The sequence below is a fragment of the Phoca vitulina genome, unplaced genomic scaffold (assembly GCF_004348235.1).
Source record: "Phoca vitulina isolate PV1807 unplaced genomic scaffold, GSC_HSeal_1.0 scaffold7, whole genome shotgun sequence".
In the NCBI taxonomy this organism is placed as follows: domain Eukaryota; kingdom Metazoa; phylum Chordata; class Mammalia; order Carnivora; family Phocidae; genus Phoca; species Phoca vitulina.
In genome coordinates, this window is record NW_022589710.1 from 54,011,316 (window position 1) to 54,031,135 (window position 19,820).

Here is a 19,820-nt window from a genome sequence, read left to right on the forward strand (position 1 = left end):
CAAATAAATAAATAAAATCTTTAAAAAAAAAAAAAAAAAAAAAAACATTCCCCTGACTAAAGAGCAAGAATCCCATGCTCAATTTTTACTTTAAAATAGTGATATATTCAAGTAAAGGGGAGAGTAAAAGATAAAAGTGGATCAATAATATTGAAATTATTTTCGGAGGATAAACTCAAATGCTTTTGGCAGTCGACTAGGCCGACTTTGGTTACATGGATTCCAAAGCTAGAAAAACAGCCTTTCATTTAGTTCTTGTTCCTCCACCATGCTCTTTACAACAGTAAATAGAAGAAACAAGACATAGGGTCTCCCTTTGCATAAAAAGATGAAAATAGTTGTACAAAAGACTAAGCCCGTGTCTTATGTTTGTGTTCATTACACATAGGAAAGCTTTTCAGAGAGCAAATTCCTCTCATTTTAGATTCTTGTTACTCACACAATTCAGAGTTATCTGCAGTTGTTTCATCCCATAAAAGGTAGATTAGCAGGAAATTATAGCAAGGTTGATAAAAATATAGAAATATAATACATATAATATTTATCCAATGTATACGACTATATAAGCATATCATACGCAATATGATACATATTAAATATCAAAATCTGAAACATATGAAGGTAAAATGTGGCAAGTCAAAGGAAAAACAGAAAAAAATGTAAAAAATAAAAACAAAAATTCAAGATATATCAGCAGTTTGGGACTTGTTAAAATAGGGACCTCTCTAGCTGCAGAAAGGTAGTACCATATTATCTTAGATAATACAATAATGGATATTTACATTTACAAACTTATGATTTCATGATAAATTTAAATTATAAAGAAATTATGCAAAATATTTAGGAAAATATCTTTTTATTGTTTTTTTTTTAAATATTTATTTATTTATTTGAGAGAGTGAGAATGAGAGAGAGTACATGAGAGGGGGGAGGGTCAGAGGGAGAAGCAGGCTCCTCGCTGAGCAGGGAGCCCGATGCGGGACTCGATCCAGGGACTCCAGGATCATGACCTGAGCCGAAGGCAGTCGCTTAACCAACTGAGCCACCCAGGCGCCCAATATCTTTTTATTGTTAAATTTTGTATTGTCCCTATGGAAAATTCACCTATATGAAATAATTAATTTGAGGACAATGATGGAAAAACGAGGCGGTACTGTATTTAGCAGTAGTATTATAATCATGGCAAAATTGTAAATTGCCTTTCTCATATTCTAAGTAGTCAAAAATAGCTGAGCTGCTTCTGATTTATTATGGCCAGTTTTAACAATGAATATTAGCTTAGGCATTAATTGAAAAACAAAGAGACACTAGAGATTATTACTTTGAAATGCCTAAATCTTGAAACTCTTTATTAAATTTAATTCAAACAAAATTCATTGAAATTAAATAATGATAAAAATATTAACTATTAGTTCTAGTATAAGCTCTAATAATGAAGACCTTCAAAATATTAAGAGGAAACGTAATTGACAATGCTGAGAGGAAAGAACTTGTTTTTCCCCATTTCCCCAACCTGTAAATGTTTCTTCCCACTCAACACAAAGAACACAGGTCCCAAGGAGCCCATTGAACTATTGGAATCAATCAAGCAATTTTTGGAGGCAAAGGACAGGACAAAAAGCTCTTGGAGATCTGTACTGTGGGCTAGGTATGACTAAGACAATTCATCTAAGCCCTATCCACAAATCATGAAGACCCACTCTGAAGCTTCCTTATTATTCACAAATCCATTAATAAAACATACTAAACAGTGGTGCAAAAATGATGGCTAGATGTTCACCAAAATCTCTCTTTTTCTTTGGTCAAATGGCTAGATGACTTTTCCAGACTCCTTTGAGATGGAAAGCTCCATGTGACTAAGTTTTCCCCAAAGGAACACAAGCAGCCATGTTTTTGTCAAATCCTCCCATGGGAGGTTGTACCATGCCCTTTTCCTTCCTCTGGTAATACACCATGGCAAGGTCTTACATAGGGGATGGCTGAGCACCAAGGCCAAAGGAGCTCAGATCTGTGTGAGATCCTATGGGAAGAGTTGTCCTGCAGACATGAACACCAGCTCATCACTCTTATCTGAGTGAACAATATTTGTTGTGTTAACTATTGACATTTCTTGTCTATGTGTTATTCCCTAGCTTCCCTTAAACATTTGAATGTTTAAGTAGAGAGTTTGGGGTTAAGTAAACCTAGCTTTCAATCCCCACTCCCAATTTATTAAATGTGTGGTTTTGGTTAAGTCTCTCAAACTGCAAAGATCTCCATTGCCTGATCTTTAAAAAGGGGAAAATAATACCCCATACCTACCTCAGAGTTTTAATGCGATAACATATGATATTATTTTTGTGAATTTTAAATGAGATAATATATGATAAAATATTTAACACAGTGTCTAACAAAATATTTAATCAGTAGGAGTTATTATAATTAGTTTGGTAATTAAGTACCGTAAGTATTATTCCAGGGAGAGAAAATAAATATCCAAATAGCTTTTAAGACTATGCATCTAAGTACAGATTCTGTCCTCCATATAATCCAAGTGGCAATTCAGTTTTCTCTACCAGAAAACTCCATAAGCAAGGGGATCCTCACAGGTTGATAGGTTTAAATATTTTAAAATTCAAAGATATGGCATCACATGTAATCCAGACTCCTGAAGGCAAGAAAGTAGGACCATCTTTGTGGGTTACTTAACACTCAAATGCACACACACACAGATATACACATACACACCACCTATTTATTAAATGAAGATTTTTCCAAGAAGGCACCCATATTCCACTTCACTCAGTTAAAGTAAAATGACTCAAAAGAGATCAAAGAAAACAATTACTTCACTGTTCCTATGAAGAAGATCTGTATAAATATGAGAGTGAAGTCCTAACTCTTGTGTTCTATTTGTTCCACAAATAAAATTAGAAGAAAAAAAAGGAAATATATAGACAGTAAAGGCAAAAATGTCATCCAATATCATACTCAATTGATAATACTTTAAAGTAACTATTTCCATAAATGAGATTGTCAACATTATAGTTTTATAGCTTTTTAGATCTCAAGTACCCTGGAATTAGACTCAATACTGGTATGAAAGAAGAATGAAATAAGCAAGACCTTTCTCTTCTTCTTTTTTTTATACCTTTCAATAATAAATTGTAACATGCCTTTGTCTACATTTTTCTTTAGTTGTATTAGTGCTATTTTGGATTGCAAAATTTTTATCCCACCCTACCAGCTCCCCCTCCCACCACTTTGCCTTTTCTTTCTTCACCATTGTTCCTCTAAACTACAAGACCATCTGTTCACTTGGCAGATGCAAGTCAGTTCTATAATTGTTGTCATTCTTAGCATAGTGCAAACCCTGCATAATCCAGAGGACGAGAAGTACTACATTCATGAGTTAGCCAAATGTATATTGTTGTCGAAATTACTTGTCAAAACGTCAAAGGGAACAATATTTGATTTTCAAAGCACAGCATACATCTACCCAGATTACAATATGAGGGCCCTATTATGCTGTTACTTATGCAATGCATCATTCAGATTTTGACTAAAGTAAATGGCATGAGCTCTCACAGGCTCTGATTTCTATTGTGTGAAAGGAGTATAGGAGTTAGTTACAAAATCCTTTGTTTGAGCAGTGAATTGAGAGGTTTTTCTGAAATATATCAAATACATACATTTAGAAGACAGAAATCTCTGGTATGAATGTACTTCACTTTTGAATAACCCCAATACATGATAATCAGGATTTAAACATAAAATACATATAATATATTCAAATATGAACTTGGAAGGCTCTCAAGAGGAAAAACAAAAAGATATTGCATTAGGTTTCTATTGCTGCTGTAACAAGTTACCCCAAACTTCATGGCTTGAAATCACAAATTTATTTACATTTTGGAGATCAGAAGTCTGGCATGGGTCTCACTGGACTAAAGGTCTCAGCAGGGCTGTTTCTGGAGGTTCTAGTGAAGGATTGATTTTCTTGCTTCTTCTAGCTTCCAGAGGCCACCCCATTCCTTGGTTGTAGGCTTCTTCTGTCTTCAAAGCTAGCAACATGGTGGCATCTCCTGGGCTTTTCTTCCTATCACATCTCCCTCTCTGCCAATAGCCAGGGAAGTTCCTCTGCTCTTAAGAAATCATGTGATGAAGATGAGCTCAGCTGGATAATCCAGGTTAATCTCCCAAGTCAAAATCCTTAACCTGAACCACACCCACAGAGCCCCTTTTGCCAGAGAAGGCCTCATATTCACAGGGGGGGTTGGCCATGCACACCGTTGGGGTTCATTCTGCTGATCCACAGCTATCATCCATCTGCAGCACCTCTTTTACAAATGACAAATTAAAAACATCCAATAGGTTGTATTAGCTCAAAGTGAAACACTGAAAAAATAAAACTATAACCCCAACATTCCAATTCCCTACCACTTTTCTTCATAGTTTTACATGATTCTTCTTGCAAACAAGAAATGAACCAAAGTGTTCCTTTAAAAAGTATTTGCACTTCATAGATCTAAGAGTAGACCTAAACTATTATTTGATGATACAAATCAGTTGTAAGTGCAACTTTTCAGCAACGCACAGACCACCCAGAGTTAGAGTAGGTGTTTAATTAAACTATATACATTGTTGTTGACAACAATAATGATGTCATATCACAGCACCTTTCCAAAGGCTCTAAAAATTGCTTTTAATTTCTAACTGATATATGAAGTACTCTGAATAGACACACATTGAAGATAGATGAGTAAGAAGCCAACCAATTAGAATGTCTGTACATGTAAACTTTCTACAAACACTTATTAAGAGCCACTCCAAGCTAAATGTAGAGCTAGATGCTGGAGATAAAGTAGAAACAGGGCATGGAACTACCTGAATTAGCTCAGTGTTATTTATAGATATACCTATTTCCCAACATGGGAAATAGAAATAATGTATATATAAATTTTCTATCATGCGTTCTCATAAAGGTGCATGGAAAGAGAATCAAGAAGGAAGCAGCTAGCACTGGAAGGGATATCTCAACATTTAAGATTGGTTTTGAAGGCTAATGAGAATTTTGAACATTCAGATAAGTAGCAATTGGCTCTCCTTTACTTTCTCAGGAACCATAAAATGTTATCCGTTTAATCAAATAAAAAAAAAATGTCTAGCAAAATTAGCCTCTAAGAAACTTATATGCCTCACATCATATTTTCCCCCAACTTTTCTTCTGTATTTAAAAGTGTAAATCTAAATAAATAAATAAAAATAAATAAGTCTGAGGAAGAACAATAGCACACTCTATAATCAGGCCACAGGATTGCTTTCCCCAGTGAGCAACCTTTACCTCTCGAGCTGCGTGTGTGAGGATATAAGGCCCTCACTGACAACCTACTGCCCCATAAAATATATGGCTCTGGAGAATTTCAAAACAGATACCCCTTAATAAAATGCTGACATGTTTAAAAGAACTGCTAAGCCACCTCAAAACTAGGCACTTTCATTTGGGAACATTCAACAAATAATAATATCATAGTAATGGCTAAGATGTTATGGAATATTTTGGAAAGTACCAATATCTCAGTATGTATTCAAGTATTCAATAAATATTTATTAGGCTACTACTATTTGCTGGGTAGCCTTCTGTGCATTGAAGGGAACAAAACAAAGTGTCCGTTCTCTAAGAGAGATGAATATATAATATGGCAGATGATAGAAAGTGTTGTAAAGTTAAAAGTAGAAGGTTATAGGAAAATGGCATAGTGGTGTTTGTTACACACAGGATTTCTAGGGATATGTTCTAACCCCATGGTTGAGCACAGAATTGAGAAAAATGAATGAAGAAGCCTTGCACAAAGAACAGTTAAGTACAAATGTCATAGGGAAAGCCAAATACAAGGTTTCTGATGTACATCAGGAAGAGCAATGAGCCAAAAGCTGTGCAAACCCAGAGAATTTAATTGCAGGACATGAGGGCAGACAAGCAGCTCTGGAAGCCTCTATGTAGGGCCCTATTGGATTTTGTTCTGACTGCCGTGGGAAGTTACCAGGGGATTTTAAACAAAACTGTGACATGATCTGACTTACATTTTAAAGGGATTTATCTGGCTTCCATATTGCAGTGGGGGTAAACAGAGAGATCATTAGAGACCTATTGCAGTGCCCAAGTGAGAAACAAGGATGGCTCCTCCATCCATATGACTTTGCAACTGGTTAAACGGAAAACATATTCCTGTACTTTTTCAAAATGGAGATTGTAGATATGTCTGATTTAGGATAAAATAATAAAAAAGTTAAATCCATGTGGCCAACCCAAGTTGTAAAGCTTGTGGAATTTTGAATAACTAGATATGATTCCTGAATAACACAAGATGATTAATACTGAAAACTATAGATTCAAGTTATGACAATCATTATTTGTAGGACATTGTTTACAAAATACCTGTCAATAATCAATGAAGTGTCAAACACTTTAATTTCCTTCATTTTAAATATTTGTGCTAAAAGGTTGTAATTTTTAGTAAAAGTGCTCATCACCCTATTTATTTATTATCTCTATTTGTTATATTTAGTAATATATGTATCAGAAAATAACTTCTTAAAGTTACTGCAACTCATATATGTTGCTAAATAACATTTTCAGATATAACTGTCAGTGTTTTCTTTGGAAAAAAATCAAGATTCACCAGCTATTATAATAATGGTCAAAGCCTAAATCGTGACTAACATGTATTTGTACATATAAAATCACATCCAAACATGTACACTTTTAAGATATTAAGAAAGTCTTAAACAACTCCATATGTTTAAAATCCCCTTTGGAGTCTAATGAAATATTTGTGATATTTAGTTTCTGGGCCATATGTACAATCACTTCAACAATTTCTTGGTAACATGGGTAACTTTTTTTTTTTTTTTTGGTTGAGTATTAGTTGCTAAGGTTACAGACTTTTTTTTTCCTCTCTGCTATTAACGAGCTATATTGGGTCTGTAACCTGAGTCCCCTGGGCACTCAGAATCTGATTGCCCCACATCTCATTTTCTAGGCTTTCTTTGTATCCAATGCCGAATTTTCAGATTCCTGCCCTGTGTCAGCTGACACTAGTCTGCTAGCTAAGTGTATACACCCTTGTCCTCAATGAATAAGGGCTTGATTGTGCATTGATTAAAATGGCTTATTTTACTGTTAAAGTAAATTACACAGAAATGGCATTTCCTACCAAACAAAGAAAAATAATACCATAATAACACAAACTTGACACTTCCCTAATGCTTTAATCTGACAATCTCAGCACACTTAACAAACAGCAATTAATTAACCCTTATAACATTCCTGTCAGGAAGGTCTGATTACACTCATTTTACAAACGAATGCTAAGAAGTAACTTAACTTGGACAAGGTTACACAGTTTGCTCGTGACAGAACGGGGACCATAACTCAACAGACTTGGCCCTAGGCTCCCAGGCAGTCAACAAGCAGTCAACAAGTCCTAATCAGGAGAACATATAGCTTCTGTTTATACTGCAAAAGTCCCGATTTCGTAAGAATTCTTGGATGGTTATGCAGACAAAGGATTTATTATATTCACTCATAATTCTCATCCAACCTTATCACCAAAAGGAAAGAAAACTTGAAAATCCATAAGCACATCTTTTCAAGGGTACTGCTGCCTTAAAAAAAAAAAAAAAAAAAAAAAAAGGCTGTGTGAAATGTTAACCAGTAAAATATGACCAAGGAAGAAGTTTGATGGAGGAATGGAGTGCTAGGTTGCTATATAGGTAAGGTACGAAGTTGTAGTAGCCAATGCATTCAAGGACTTGATTTTCCTGATGCATTTACCTCCATGCCTTATAATACCAGGAAGAGTGCAAGTTTTCTTGGGATTCACATACACAAGAATTAGGTTGCTCTTTTTTGGTAAGCAATAAATTTAGTGATTTCGTGGCCAGTCATGTGGCTTCACCAAAAGCTGTGCTTGCAGTTAAATTGGATCCCACAGCATCAGTGAGGATGGTAAGCATCACACTGACATGGTAGCTTCTAAGTCTATAACCACCAAACTTCAGTTGGTTCCTGACATCAAGGGCAGAGAGCCCACATCATTTCCCTTCTCATGCTGTTCCAGAGAACATAAACTAATCAAGTCCCTCATTAAAAGGGAGGAGGGTTACGCAGTTCTTATGGAAGAGCAGTGGGAAGGAGTCAGGGTAGAATCCCCACATCTAATTGACTCCACAGGGCTATTCCAAGTATTTCCCACTATCTGGTTACGAAGGCTTCTGACATGATGATAAAATCCAAAGCCATCTCATATGAACTAATACAAGTTTTTTTTTTTTCCCTTTCTAATTCATAATTTCTCCTTTGTTACCCCCTTCCTCTAGTACCTCTTACACAGTACCCTGTATTTAGAGGATTTTAAATAAGAATGCATTGGGGCACCTGGGTGCCTCAGTCGGTTAAGTGTCTGTCTGACTTTGGCTCAGGTCATGACCTCAGGGTGCTGGGATGGAGCCCACAATTCGCTCCCTGCTCTGCGGGTAGTCTGCTTCTCCCTCCCGTGACTCATGCTTGTGCTCTTTCTCACTCAAATACATAAATAAAATCTTAAATAAATAAATAAATAAGCATGCATTGCTGGGGTCCTCTTAGTGAGACCTTTCCTAATGATGCTGTTAAAATCACACATCCCAACAGTCCTCATTTCCCTTATCTGCTACCTTTTCCTTGCCACTCCTCACCATCTACTGTCCCAAGCTTGTTTATTTTGCATTCTGACAAGAATGAATGTTTCAGGAGGACAGGAATTTTGGACTGATTTGCACACTGAGTGTGTATGGTAGGCAGGACAAGTTCCAGAAGTATTTGTGACATAAATAATCCATCCTACCTGCACTTCTGACCTGTACCTTGTCCTGCTTTCCAATTTGGAACTCTTTAACACCTTTCACAACTACATGCTCCTGTTCATTAAATTCTCTTGAACTCAGAGAAAGCAGAACATTAAAAAAAAGAATATATAATAACGAATAAGTGTAAGTTAGAAGATGAAAAACAGGTAAGTGCTATGATGAACAATGAATCAGGAGAATGAGTTTTGCTATTTTACTTAGTCAAAAACAGGCATCCATAAAGCCATGACAGTTTAATAGATTCGACTGATATAATTGAGTGCAACACAAACTAATGTTCCTATGAGTTTCTTGAAGCTCTGCCTACCGTGGAGATGCTGATTCAGTAGGTCTGGGGTGGGGCTGGAGATTCCACCTTTCTCTCAAGCCCCTGGGTGATGCTCATGCTGTGTGCCTGGGAAAGCAGGATATGACTTATAAATTGGAGAAAAGTAGATTATGAAAAATGGCAATAATGTTAACATAGCAGCTGAAATTCTTACTTGATACATTAAAAAAAGAAATATAAATTGAGGTCCATTTGAACAATTACTTAATGGCCATTTAGCCTCAAAGGCATTTGATATATTTTTTAAACAGCTTTACTTCACTATTTATTTCTTAGTCATTATTGAAACACTGAACATACAGATAAAAAAGAAAACAAGTGCAGCTATAAATCCATCCACTAGAGAATATTTTGGTTTATTTACTCCAGTTTTTTTTTTTTTTCATCTTAGAATTATTCTATAGTTTCTTAAGACAAGGAAGTTTTTTTATAACAATCCTTTAAAATTTAATATGGCATACACAATTCAATGTCAATAAACATTAGTCTGTATAAACTTCTTTGCCATAGCAACTAACATTTTAATTACTCAATAAATTCATGCTCAGGATGGGAAAATGGAAAAAAAGGATAAGCATAAAGAACAAATCAATCATAATATCACTGCTCAAATATAAATGCATATGCAATATATGAATTTTCATCTTTCTATTTTTCTGTATGTACTTCCTGACTTAACTTTAATTATAAAACAAGGAACTTACTGTACGCAGATTCTTAAGTCTGTTTTTAATTTCTATAATATCATTCTAAAGAGCATAATACTCCATTATAAGAAGTCACTATTCTTATTCAAACCTTGATCTTTAGATATTCAGAGTGGTTCTAGTTTTGAAAGAAACATCTTTGCATTCTGGACCTTTTTTTAAGAATAAATTTTTAAAGATGAAATTACATCAGTATATTCATTTTTGAAGTTTTTTGTTCATTTGTTTGCTTTGTTTTTCTTTTTTGTTGTTTTCTTTATTTTAAATATAGTTGAAATTGCCCTCTGGAATTTTTTTTTTATTTAGAATTTTGCCACCTATGTGTGAGTATACCCTTTCTACATCTTATCCAGCAATTGTTGTTATTATTTTTTTTTCTTAAAAGATTTTATTTATTTATTTGATGGGGGAAGGGGCAGAGGGAGAGGCAGAGAATCTCAGTGGATTCCGCAATGAACGCAGAGCCCAACAGGGCACTCAGTCTCATGATCCTGAGATCACGACCTGAGCCAAAATCAAGAGTCAGACACTTAACTGACTGATCCACCCAGGCGCCCTGCAATTGTTGTTATTCATTGAAAAACCTTCCCAATATTATAAGTAAGAATGTTATACTTTTATCAATTGCGTTTGTGGGATTATTTATGCTATTTAAATGTCTTCATATTTATTAGTCCACTGAAGTTTTCCAATGGATTACAATCGCTCATTTTTTTCTAATAGATTACTTATCTTTTATTGATTTAAATTATTTATATTGCTTTGAACAAAATGATAATAGCTTCCATGTACTGGGCAGTTATTCTGTGTATAATGCTAAGACTATAATATTTATTAGTTGTTTTTTACCCCCTGAAACACCTAATATTGTTCTAATTTATAAATTTGAAAAATCTCTTTATTTAATAATAATATTTACCATTTGCTGGTCATATATACTGTCATTTTCTCACAATTTGCAATGACTTCTTTGCTTTGTTAATGGTGCCTGCTTCTTTATTTTTTCTCCCTCACATAAAATTTATAATAATACATTACACAGACATATCTTTCAATAATTTTGATGCTAGATACAAAAAGATTTTCCCAGTCTTGAATAAGTAGATATTAGCTAAATTTTCTCCTCGCTCTTTTATGATTTAATTTCTTACATGTAAATTTGTATTCTACTAGGGATTTATTATGGTATTTGATGAAAAGAGAATTCTAAATTTTTATGTACAAATAATAATCTGTTTGTCTCCAGATCTAGTTTTTCAAATAATCTATCCCTTCCGCACTGATCAGAGGTCATCAGCTTTATCATATTCGTAATTTTATTAGTAATTATTTATTGTTTGACTTTCTTTTCTCATCTATATTAAAAATATAGAAAAGCATATTTGCTGATGTTACTTTTCATTTTTTCTGAAAATTATTTGGCTATCATAACATAGAAAAAAGTAGAAATTGCTAAATTTATTCATTAATTTGGAGAAAAATGATACATTTTGATTGTTAATCTTCCAACCAAGAACATGGTTAATCATTATGCTTATTTAACTCTTTTATTGTCAACAGTAACATACTATAACTTTATATAAAAACCATATGTATTTCTCATTTAGGTTACTTATAATTTGGGTTGTTACGAATAACTTCTTTTCTTTATTTATTTTTACCTTGTTATGGCCAGTACTTAGCAAAATACTTTATTTGTAAATTCTACAACTAGCTATCACATTCAAATCTCTAATTGTAGTACCTTTCAGTTGACTTGTTCAGGTTTTTAAGATGGAGCATAAATTTTGCAAATAATGATAAAATATTTATTTTCTTCTGTCCAATTCTTATTTATTTTATTGTCTTATTATATTGGTTAGAAGTTGGAATATAATGCTGAAGAAGTGGTGGCAGCAGACATCTATAATTTATTCATGTCCCTAATGATAAAGTATCTGGTGTTGTGCTATTTGGCTAGTGGTGCTGACTATTTGATTGAGGTGGATAATTCTATCATTGGAAAGGCATTTTTGCTGTGAACTGTGTAAGACTGATGAATCACAGACCTGTACCTCTGCAACAAATAATACATTATATGTTAAAAAAAAAAAAAAAGAAGAAGAAGATAGTAGGAAGGGAAAGATGAAGGTGGGGAGGAAATCGGAGGGGGAGATGAACCATGAGAGACGATGGACTCTGAGAAACAAACTGAGGGTTCTAGAGGGGAGGGGAGTGGGGGGATGGGTTAGCCTGGTGATGGGTATTAAAGAGGGCACGTACTGAATGGAGCACTGGGTGTTATATGCAAACAATGAATCATGGAACACTACATCAAAAACTAATGATGTAATGTATGGTGATTAATATAATATAATAAAATAAAATTAAAAAAATAAAATAAAATATTCAATTTGAACCTGAAAAAAGAAGAAAAGCATTTTCTTTTATTCACAGATTTATACATTAATTTTTTTAGAAAAGAAAAAATGGTTTTTAAACTTAATTGGACATCTTTTTAGCATGCGCTGAGATGATAACATGTTTTCCCTTCTGGTCCTTGTTATCATTAGATTTTATAAATATTGAACCACTCTAGAATTCCTGGAATAAACCCTACTTGGTACAATTTATTGGCCCCTAATTTGAAGTGTTAATTTAGATATTTGGGATGCTAATATTATATTTCACATCTTTGCATCAAATTTACATGAGGTTGGTTTTTGTTTGCTTTATTATTTGATGTTGACAGATTGATAAAGAAGGTGAATTGATTGAGAGGCTTTCACTTTTTTCCAAAACTTTTAAAATATCATGAGATAAATCTGTTGGAAGTTTATTAGTAGTTGTTGCCTAGGGCTAAAGTAAGAAATTATTACAAATTGGATGGCTTAAAAGAAGTTATTAATTCTTTCAGTTTTGGAGGCATGAAGTCTGGTATCAAGGTGTTGGTGGGGCTATGCTCACTATGAAGGCTCTAAGGAAAAATTCTTCCCTTCTTTCTGGCTTTTGGTGGCTCCTAGCAATTCTTGATATTCTTTGGTTGACAGTTTAATCACTCAAATCTCTGTCTCCATCTTTGTGTGGTCTACTTTCCTGTGTGTATAGCTCTGTGTGTCCTCTCTTCTTCTTATAAGGACACTATCATTGAATTTAGGGCCAACCCTAAATTTTAGTGAAGTACTACTTCACTAATTACATCTGTAAAGGCCCTATTTCCAAATAAAGTTATGTTCTGAGGTTCCAGGTGAATACAAATTTTGGAAGGGACACTATTCAATCCATGACACAGCTCATGAAATCTTATGGGTATGATGCTTTTTTTTTTTTCCTATATACAGATGAAAAAAAATGTTATTGAAAAGAAAATCAGAATAAATCAGTATATTCACTCTTGACCTCCCATGTTTTTTGTATTAGCAGATCAGGTAATTAATTAAAATAAAATTCAACAGAATTACTATAGCTTTTGAAATTTATTGTACAGTCAAATGTGGAAAACTCTTCAAATTGGTCTATAAACACAGATGGGACCTCAGTCAAAAATATTTTATTTTTTTAAAGATTTTATTTATTTATTTGACAGAGCGATAGCACAAGTAGGCAGAGGGAGAGGGAGAAGCAGGCTCTCTGCCAAGCAGGGAGCGGACGTGGGGCTCGATCCCAGGACCACAGGATCATGACCTGAGCCAAAGGCAGCCACTTAACCAACTGAGCCACCCAGGCACCCCAGTCAAAAATATTTTAAAGCTGTGCTTAGAATTTGTCTATTTTATCAGGTCAGGGTTTGATCAGGAGAATAGAAGCCACTTATTACATTCCAGATATAAAGTTTTTTTTAAAGATTTATTTATTTATTTGAGAGAGAGAGAGAGAGAGAGAGAGCACCAGCAGTGGGAGAGGGAGAGGGAGAAGCAGACTCCCCGCTGAGTAGGAAGCCCAATGGGGATCCCAGGACCCTGGGATCATGACCTGAGCTGAAGGCAGACACTTAACTGACTGAGCCACCCAGGTGCCCCTAGATATAAATGTTTATACATTAATTAGTACTTATATGATCATTCCAACAGCTGAGAGAGTAGAGGCCAGGGAAGCTATCACTGTTGAAGGTCATGGGGGAATAGCCATCAACAGGCTCATGAGTTGATACTAAATATCTCATCTTGAAGCACCCAAGTGGGTGGATCTCAATAGCTTGCTGGAAGCCTCAGTGCTTTTGTCTGTCTGCAAGTCTGGCTGTGATGACCTTCAGAAAATAACGGCTTCTCATTCATGTCCACCTTCCAAGTTCAGCATGAGCTCCTCTCATTAGTCACTTTCAAGCCAGAACCATACATGAAAGGTGACTCTAGGAAACAGAGTTTCCATCCTTCTGAGGTATGCTGGTGAAGCCAAACTGACATTAGGCAATCTGGTATTTCTGGTATCATGCAGAGTATGCCTGGGGCACAGGAGTGGTCAGGGATTTTGATGGGCAAGGCTTTTGATTATTTAGCCATTGGCTATTCTCCAATTCTCTTAAAAACTCTGAAGAAACAGTTGAGAATCTTACCTCTAGGCAGGTAAATTGCACAAACATGTGTATTTTAGATCTTTAACTTGATTATTTGTTCTTCCAAATGCTGCACTATCTGCTGAATGCTTCCACATAAAACATGGTTAAAAGGGAAGGAAAAAAAAAATAATGTAGGATTCTTAAACATGCAATTATTTTCTATATTCTTGCTATTATATTTGTAGAGATATAATTAAATAATAAAAATTATAATACATTAGCTATGAGAAGAATTGTTATATATGAAATTTCAGAGGCATCTATTTGCTTAAGTAGAAATATTATCAACAATTTTAAGCTATTTATTATACACTCACTATGTACCAGTCACTGACTTAAATCTAATTGCTTATTTAATGCTCTTAGCAACTCTATTAGGTAGGTACTAAATATCAAAACCCACCCTTTAACTACAATGGTTCTGAGGATGGTAAATATAAAATGACTCTTAGAACCCAAATATTAATTGGACCTATAACTGCTATTCATTAAGTCATACAGTTTATTTTATAATGAGTTAAAGGCCTAGGTTGCCAAACATAATTTGATGAAATTCTTCTTAAAAGAGACCATGAGGTCAATTTGCCTGAAATATTTACATGAGGATTTATGGATCCAAGAGGTTGTTCATTATATATCCATCCTTTTGCAAACTAAGCAAATGAATCCTGACTTTTCTAAATTAAGAACTCTTCTACAGTCCATTTTATCACTGGTGAGCAAAGAAGAAACTCAAATCATAAAAGAAATTCAGTTTCTTATTTTAAGGTCTTGATCTATTTGGAGGATAAACAGAGCTACTTCCAGCAAAGGAAGGAAAGTGAAGAGCACTCATAATTTAATGTCAAGTGTGTCAGTTTAACTGGAAATGTTCAAATCTTAATAGACTGTAAATCAGGAGATCCTATGACATAGTAATTGAGTTAACATTAGCCTTTCACCTTCATAAGCTTGGGGATGAATCTGACCTAGGTTAAGGGGAAGAAATTCCATTAATTTTCAGGTGTCCACTGGTCTGTGACCCAAAATTGCATTAGCTCCCACTTTGGTTAGAGATGGCTTACAGTTAGATGATTCTAAACACGATGGGTCAAATTTTTAAATCACTTGTAGATGTACTGACAGTGGATTAAGAAACTGAGGAACATTAACTCAAAAGTCATCATCCACTATGTAAGCATATTTTTACAATAAGTTAAATTTAGAAATCTAATCATCAAAAGGATTTTTCAAAATAAATTTCTAGCAAATACAATGTGTTTTTGTGACATATTGTTTTATAGTTCTAACATTTACAAGTTTTAAAAACCATATAATCTTTAATTCCATGTGTTGAGGATATCAAATACATGCCCACAGCAAAGAACATGAACTGACAAGCATCAGAAAAATGAAATAGACTAAAAGTACGTGCAAGTATGTTCAAAGTTATACATGATAAAATAAATGCAATTTGACCTGGAAGGAATATCATGTTTTGCCAACAGATGACTAATAGTACTCACTGTTATAAAAACACTTTCATAAATGATTGAAATAGGTATAAGTTGGTACAACTTCTGGAAAATAGTTTATCAGTATTTACCCACATAAATTAAAAATTTCATACTTTTCACCAAATTGTTTTCCTTGCAGAAAACTTTCATAAGAAAATTATACAAAATATAGATCTTTATGAAATGTATATACAGCATTTTTTTTAAAGATTTTTATTTACTTATTTATTTTAGAGAGATAAAGAGAGAGCACGAGGGTGGGGAGGGGTTAAGGGAGAGAGGTAAAGGGTATCTCAAGCAGACTCCTTGCTGAGCATGGAGCCTGACACAGGGCTTGATCTCCTAACCATGAGATCATGACCTGAGTCAAAATCAAGGTCAGTTCCTTAACCAACGGAGCCACGATGTACTCCTATACAGCATGTTTGATTCAATATTATTATAACGTTAAAAAGCATATACAAATCTATTCAATAAAAAATAAAATTAGAGTATATCTATATAATGGAATATGATACAACAAATAACAAGAAGTTGAAAATATTTCATGAAAAGGAACATATTGGTAAGATAATTGTCACTGAAAATGTAGAATAAAATTGCTTTAAAATATCTCAAATTTGTAAAAAAAAAAATTGAACCTCTTTTGAAAAATAAAAGAGTCAAACAAATTTTTAATAGTTACTACCTCTAACTTTGAGATTGTGGGAATGTTTGCATTTTCTATTCGTGACGTTTTACTTTGGAAAACCAACACAATGAGCATATTGTACTTTTATGTTAAGAAATTAAGACATGCCTATTAAAAATGTTATATTTCCTATCCTTTTGTTTTAAAATGGCCCATTAGCTGAACCAAATATGAAAAGTTCAGGTATGATATTTTAAAAAATTGCTTATATAGCAGCAGATGAAATTTTATCAAAATTAGTCAACTTAAGGGCTATCATGTCATAAAGAGTAAACACAAAATGTCATAAATAAGATTAAATTTTTCTTTGGTTCTAAATTTATTAGTATTATTTTTAAAGATTTCATTCATTCATGAGAGAGAAAGAGTGTGAGGACAAGAACAAGAGGAGGGAGAAGAAGCAGGCTCCCCACCGAGCAGGGAGCCTGATGTAGGGCTCAATCCCAGGACCCTGAAATCATGACCTGAGCCAAAGGCAAACGCTTAACTGACTGAGCCACCCAGGTGCCCCCGTTCTAAGTTTATTATTATAAACAATTCAAGTTAAGTGTGTAAATCATTAAGTCTCTAAGCTGCAAATTCTTTGGTTCATTATGCATCATTCAGTTGTGCTCCTTTCCCCATGTGACAGCATTCTTCCCTCTCCTCTCTGAACTCAAGGGTTGTATAATGTAAGCTTAGAGGTATCTTATGCTTCCAGGTCAAGATGCTGATTACAAAACAGAATAAATCAGACTCCATGACTAACTCAACCATGCATATTTGATGAGGCACGGGACAATTTTTTTCTCATACAGCAAAGGGTATATTGATATTATGGTTAAATAAGTGTGATCAGTCACAACTAACAGTGGCATAACCTTAATTATCATTCCCCCATTGATATATTTTATGCCTAAATGGAGACATGAACTACTCAAGACTCAGAATGACATGTCAGAAGGTCAGAGGCAAACCATACACCCAAATAAAGGTCTCTATAATGATTTTTTTTTTTTTAAATTACACTCACTCCCTTCACCTCTATGACTCAGTCATTAGAGAATGACAAAGTCTATAAGGTAAGCATGTGTCTTTTCCATGTTGAATCAATGACAATTTAATTAGCTGTCGAAATCAGACTAGTGATAACGGTAATAAAAATACTTGGAGGGAAAGTTGGCACAGAGTGTGGATGTAAAGAAAAAGAGTGTAAACAAGAAAAACAGAAAAAGGACCTTCATTTTTTCCACCGCTTGAAATAAGATTTTGAGAATAAGGATAAAAGAGAGTTTGGAAAGAGGAGTCACCACAGTAAAAGAAATGATAGAAAAAGGTCAAAAGATACAATCTTCCAGAGAGAAAAGGAATGGATTTCTAGCATATGTATATTTTAAAAGCTCCTTTTATCTTCTCTGTACCTGAGAGAGCTTTTCAAATGTTCCAAGAAGCCGCCTGGATGCACTTACCTGGTAACAGGTGGACAGAATTAGGCATCCATCTCAGAATGTCACTGCATATTATGTTTCCAATATGCTCTTCTGGTTTTAGCAAGTTGGCTGCAAGGAAGGTGCAAAACAAACACATTTTAGTCTGCCTTTGATTAAACTAATGATAAACCAATAACTGCTGTTAGGAGAAAAAAAACGTAAAACACTAAAGTTCAGGCTGTCAGGATGCATTCCATCTCCAGTTAAAGATTTTCACGCCCGATAAGATTTCATTTAAAGCAAAGATTAAGCCATATGTCGTTTTAGTCATTGATATTTTAATTTGCATATGCCGATCTCATGTATAGGAAAACTGTTCTAAATCAGTAGAGTGGGTGGTACTTAGCAATTCAGGGGAAATGTAGATTGGTAGTCAAATGATTTATACAGAACTGGTTTTACAGAAACCCAAATGTCGTTGTGATTGATTCTGCCCTTCTGTTACATAAAGGTGCCCTCTTTCTTTATACCCTCTGTCCTACCACTTCCCACCAAAGCTGATGAGATAGGAGGCTCTGTGGTGTTCCTAGAATATGTTCACTTGCCTATTTCTCTTTCCATCCATCTATTCTTCCAACTACCCATCTAACCAATATGTATTAAGAACATATTCTGTTCCGAACATAGGCAGAGTTAGTGGTGGAGGCTGGACAAATTAATAAAACACAATAAGTTAAAGGACTTTTTCAAACAATGAGAAAAGAGCTGTGGCAAAAGCAGATGATCTTGTCAGCTGAGACCTGCAGTAGTGGTAGTGAATTCCCAGCTATTGACAAAATAAAGTGTCCTAGATATTTATTTTAATACAATTATACTATTTTTACCTCTTTTATGTTGCATGAACATAGGCTGGTGAAATTGTGAAACCTTACAAAATTCAGGTTTCGGGGACATCTGTTTTAAATTTTAGTACCCAAACATGGAAACCATCTTCCATGAGGTTAGGGAAAGGGACACCAGGTTTCTTTCAACTCTTGTGACCATAACCTACGTCAAAACCAATACCAACATTTCTGTACCAATCACAAACTTAAAATACATGTATATATGTATAAATTTATATATTCATGTATCTATCTATATTTAAATGTATTGATCAAATATTTATATGCCCACATATATATAATAAAGAATATTCCCTGAAATTTTAAAGCCTGATTTTAAAATGCCAAACTTGAAGCAAATGGGATTATTATTTAAAACTATCATTAAGTAAGTAAATTGTTTTTTTTTTCCTCTCCATGTTCATTTATGTAATTAATAATAATGGGCTCACTCACTCACTCAGTTGTGTGTTGCTTTATTAATAGAAAACACATGCTGTTTTATGTAATAAAATTGTGTAAACATTTCTCGTAAAACCTATGCTCTCACAATTTCCTTTATTTTCATATCCAACTGACAAATCAGGACAAAGATGAAAACCTGTTAACACTTATCATAGACCCTAGAAAATGTGATTTTTTTCCCCTCATGAAAATATGACAAAAGAAACATTTTTCACATTTGCTGAATGAGGAGTAAACTAATCTCTTTCTGTTTCAACGCCTGTGTTTTCCTGTATTGGTGCAGTCTGTTGTCCTTGGTGCTAAGCACACTTTAATTTGGTATGACCTCCAGCAGGTCTGCTTTTAAATCTGCAAAAATGCCAGTGATAAAATCACTTGCTCAAAGACCTCTGCTCGGGGGGAAAGTAGCCACCTTAC